This window comes from Pinus tabuliformis, chromosome 6, assembly GCF_031772625.1.
Source record: "Pinus tabuliformis cultivar Carrire ecotype Pingquan chromosome 6, CPIR1, whole genome shotgun sequence".
In the NCBI taxonomy this organism is placed as follows: Eukaryota; Viridiplantae; Streptophyta; class Pinopsida; order Pinales; family Pinaceae; genus Pinus; species Pinus tabuliformis.
In genome coordinates this window covers 486,426,284-486,431,295 of record NC_142292.1, presented here as the reverse complement: position 1 = coordinate 486,431,295, position 5,012 = coordinate 486,426,284, and the positions used below count along the sequence as shown (strand labels likewise).

Genomic DNA, 5,012 nt, shown 5'->3' with positions numbered 1-5,012 from the left:
AATAACTATTTTCAACAAAATTCGACAATAGAATTTTTAGCAAGATTGTAAATTTTTGTTGTTTAAAATGCACTTTTGAATGCATAAATGGATTCAACACTCTATAAAACACGGAGGCACTCGATCTTTACACATTAAACAACTTAAACTTGTGATTTATAAAATTGCCTACTAATTTTTGAATAAAATTAACCACAATTTTTTTTTTGAAAAATGACCATTTCATCTATTAATTAGACCACATATTAGGTATATATTGAAGATTGAATCTTAATCACCATAGTTCCATTCTCATCAATGCTCCAAAGTACTAAGGATATTAAGCATCATGATCATTTAATTAGACCACACATTAGGTATGTATTGAAGATTGAATCTTAATCACCATAGAGTTCCATCCTCATTAATGCTCCAAAGTACAAAGGAATTAAGCGGCATGATCATTTAATGCTACGAGTACAAAGTATATTAAGCACCATTGACCCAGAAGTAGCAAGAACAATAGGTCATTGAAAATATTATGTTTCTTTTGTTTTTTGGTGGATTTCTGATTGGAATACGACATAAAAATTTGTGGTGAAATCTTGATTTGTGTTGTTTAAACTAATTTTTTAATGTATATATGGATCCAACAAAACCCCTAGGCACTTCCATGCTGTAAAGTTCACCCATCAAACTTGTGATTTCAATAAATCCCTTTCAAATTCTAGACAAATTAAATTACAAAATAAACCCAAAAACTTAAAAAAAAAAATCACATTTAAAAACAACTCCAATTTTTTTTTGGAAAATGCTGCTATTGTTTATGAATCATACAATATTCTCACCGGAGAGGATGGAACGGTACCAATTTACCAATTCCAACCCTATTCTTGGGAGGTCACATGAGAATGCACGCTGTGGTGTTACCTCCGAAATAGAGTTGGACAAGGGAAGTTCAATTTGCATTGCGAGAAGATGTGTTTCGCCAAATACCTTTCCTCGGCCCTTCCTCGTCTGTATGGCCTGTTGCATGGCCTATTGGCTCACGCCATGAATAATGTGCTCTGTATGCCCTGTTGGGCATCTCATGGCCTGCGAATTTGAAACATACGGTAAGGATGTAACACAAAATGTCATTGGAAATAATAGAGCGGTTCCATGGATCAAATTGAAACCAATGGCAACCAAGAGTCTTAACTGTGTTTTAATACCAATTTCGCAGCTTCAGCGTACAATATCTGCCGCTGCTTCTCTTCAAATACTAGCCAAGGCCAACACTATCCCTCTCCATCAGCATGTCAAAGCACTGTGTCTACAAGGACAACTGGAGGAGGCGCTTCATATTCTGCAATCTCCACACAGCCATGTGGGTTTGTCTACTTATAGTTCTCTCTTGCAGGGCTGCATTAAGAGCAACGCCTTATCAGAGGGCAAACTAGTCCATGCCCACATGAAGGTGAGCGGATTCATAGCAGACACCATATCAGATAACATTCTTGTTAATATGTATGTCAAGTGTGGAAATCTGATGAACGCCCGCAGAGTTTTTGACCAAATGCCTCAACGAGATGTCTGCTCATGGAGTGTCATGATTGCAGGTTATGCAAAACGTGGACTACCCGAGAAGGCATTGGCACTCTTTCAACAAATGCGAGGAACAGGAATCCAACCCAATCACTTTACTTATTCCAGCGTCCTTCCAGCATGTGCGAGTTTGTCGTCTCTGGAAGAGGGCGTGGAGATTCATCGACAAATAAGAATCAGTGGATTTGAGTGCGACGCCATCGTGGGTAGTGCCCTGATAGATATGTATGCCAAATGTGGAAATATGAAGAAAGCGCGTGAAGTGTTTGATGAAATGCGTCAACGAGACCTTTTCTCCTGGACATCCTTGATTGCAGGATATGCGCAGATTGGGGAAGGAGAAGAGGCCCTGAGACTTTTTAGGCAAATTCGATTTTCCGGCCTAACGCCCGACCTGAAAACATTGTCCAGTGTTCTTCCGGCATGTGGGATTTTGGCAGCTCTGAGACAAGGCACGGAGATCCATGCAGAAATAATCAGAAGAGGTTTTGGGTCGGCTCTCTTTGTGGCCAGTGCTCTTGTAGACATGTATGCAAAATGTGGGAGCATAGAGAAGGCACTGAGGTTATTTGAAAAATTGGAGCACCGAGATGTTCTTTCTTGGACCGTGATGATTGCAGGGCATACACAGAATGGGCAGGCAGATCAGGCCTTGGAGCTTTTCGAACAAATGCAAGAGGCGGGCGTGAGGCCGGACTCAAAAACCTTCTCCAGCGTTCTTCCCGCATGTGCCAACTTGGCAGCTCTGGAATATGGTATGGAGATTCATGAGCGAATAATTCAAAGTGGATTGCAATCGGACATTGGTGTGGTGAATGCCTTGATAGATATGTATGGAAAGTGTGGGAGCTTAAAGAAGGCGCGTGAATTGTTTGACAATATGCACAAACGAGATGTTGTCTCATGGACATCTATGATTGCAGGGTACGCATTGCATGGCTATGGCCGCGAGGCTCTTGCACTCTTTGAACAAATGAAACCCTCTGGTGTGAACCCGAACCACATCACATTCGTTTGCGTTTTGACCGCATGCTGTCATGCAGGTTTGGTGGAAGAGGGCCAAAGATACTTCAAGTCCATGAGCGAACATTATCAAATAATACCTACAACGGAGCACTATAGCTGCATGGTTGACCTTCTTGGCCGGGCAGGGCAACTGCATGAAGCCCTTGACTTTATAAACAAATTGCCAATAAAGCCTAATGCTAATGTATGGACATGCCTGCTTGGTGCCTGTGCAATATATAACCACATAAAGCTAGGGGAACGTGCAGCAGAACGCCTTTTTGAGTTGGACCCTAAAAATCCTGCACCGTATGTGCTTCTCTCAAACATCTATGCGGCAGCTGGCAGGTGGGGTGACACTGAGAGGATATGGAAAAAGATGAAAGACGAAGGGGTGAAAAAAACACCTGGATCCAGTTGGATTGAGGTTGACAAACAAGTGCATGCTTTCCTTGTAGGAGATAAATCACATCCCCAAATGCAAAATATCTGCAATGAGTTGGAGAGATTGTCTATGGAGATGAAAGTAGATGGATATGTTCCTGATACAAAATTCGTGCGGAATGATGTCGAGGAGGAGCAAAAGCAACAACTTATTTACCACCACAGTGAGAAGCTGGCAATTGTATTTGGGCTATTAAATACAGCCCCTGGAACAACTATTCGAGTTATCAAGAATCTTAGAATGTGTGGTGATTGCCACTCTGCAACCAAATACATTTCCAAGATTGTCTCACGAGAAATTGTTGTGAGAGATACTAATCGTTACCATCATTTCAAGTACGGTCAGTGTTCTTGCGGGGATTATTGGTGAGGCTAAGCTCATACAATATCGATAATTGATACAGGGATAATGAGTCGCATAATACAATGTTTGTCTATTTCCATCGTCAAAGGAAGAGTCTCTAAAAGTATCTTCGTCTAGCATCAAGTTCAGTATCATTATTGAAAACTGCGGTGGAGTTGGTTGCTTGGATGGATTTTTTTATTTATGTGGACTACATTTGCTATAGATTGAGTACTTTTGGTGTCCTTCTTCGTCATAGCTGATGCTTATCAATATCCAAACGCTCACCCTTCAAATCAAAAGTTGTCAATGAGGATCAAAGGGAGCCACCTATAATATGTATCTCTCAGATGATATAGATTGTAGTTGGCTGCTGGGGTAAATTTCTGATCTATCTGGACTACATTGGCTATGGCTTAAATACTTTTGATGTCTTTCTTCTTCATGATTGATGCTTATCGATCTCCAAACGCAAACCCTTTATATCAAGAGCTGTGAATGAGGATCAACAGGAACCGCCTATAATACGTATCTCTAAGAGGATAGAGCTTGTGGTTTCAATTTCCTTTTCCAGGGATAATTCCCACAGTGGATCAGTCATACCATTATTCCTATAAATTTTGAGTTGTTCTGCACTGTCCTTTTTCTGTTTAAAGGGACATATTGCTTTAAAATCAATCATGAGCTGAATACAGTATACCGACTATATAAAACAGACGAGCAATCATGATATGAAGTGCTTTAAAAGGATCACGCAAGGATTGTCCCTCATGGAAGTGTCAACGTATAAGCAAATGTTTGAAAATCTCAAGATAAAGCAAGGATAAACCAGGGGGAGGCAATGCAGAGACTTGTAAAGGAATAAATTTTCATAATGAAGGTAAACTAGAGAACCAAACTCGACACAATGTAGCCTTGGGAAGACTTGTGAGATGTCCATCAAGTCCTGAGACATAGCTTAAAATTTGATCCCACGTGAGGTGAACGGTGAACCTTACTAATGGACGACAATACAGAATTCTTTAGCCATGTCTTGGAAGGCAAATGCAAAGAGAATCTGCGGTTGATGCGGAAAGTGCAGACGCTGTTATTGTTGCGGATAGCAAAGAGATCAAACAAGTTTGCGAGTTTTATGAAAGTGTATGGTAAAGAAAATGGTTACAAGGAGTTGCGATGGTGATCCAATTTTTCCAGTTATCCTTTACAATATGAACAGAATTTGATTCTATTAAGTTGAAAGTCCCTGTAGATGGTTTGCCATATAAAGAGAGAATAGAGTTTTCAAAATGAAAATTGGTAGCATTCCAGTTCCAAATGAATTTTAGTTTTGGAGGAAGGTGGAATAATAACCTGATCATTCAAAGTTGCCATCAAAGTGAAAAGTCTAAATCCATTCATCAGAGTATAAATATATAAATATTTGCAGAGATTTACTACAGCTAACTAAGGCCAGACACAATTTTGTCGGATAGAGTGTGACTTCATCCTAGCTGTAATCTTGGCGAAATGCTTCAAAGCCTGTCTGTGCCCAGTTAGGCTGTCAGCAATAGTGAAGGGAAGATGGTCAATGCCCTCTTCTGTAGACTGTAGTCTGTAAGTAGGGGTGTTCGTCAAGGTTGCCCTCTACTATTCATTTGCTTGTATGTTTTTGTGG

General features: G+C 40.3%; 1 pseudogene across 3 annotated transcripts; it reads left to right on the top strand.

Annotated features, from left to right (window-relative positions):
- Positions 1–817: 817 nt before the first annotated feature.
- On the top strand, positions 818–4,477 carry LOC149259411 (putative pentatricopeptide repeat-containing protein At3g23330 pseudogene; annotated as a pseudogene). Of its 3 annotated transcripts, XR_016257522.1 has the most exons (3): positions 819–1,094; positions 1,205–1,438; positions 1,581–4,477. The product of XR_016257522.1 is annotated as a putative pentatricopeptide repeat-containing protein At3g23330 pseudogene, transcript variant X3 (transcript). The 3 variants fall into 3 exon arrangements; XR_016257516.1 differs by having other exon boundaries at positions 818–1,094; positions 1,205–4,477; XR_016257511.1 differs by having other exon boundaries at positions 818–4,477.
- The last annotated feature ends 535 nt before the right edge of the window (positions 4,478–5,012 follow it).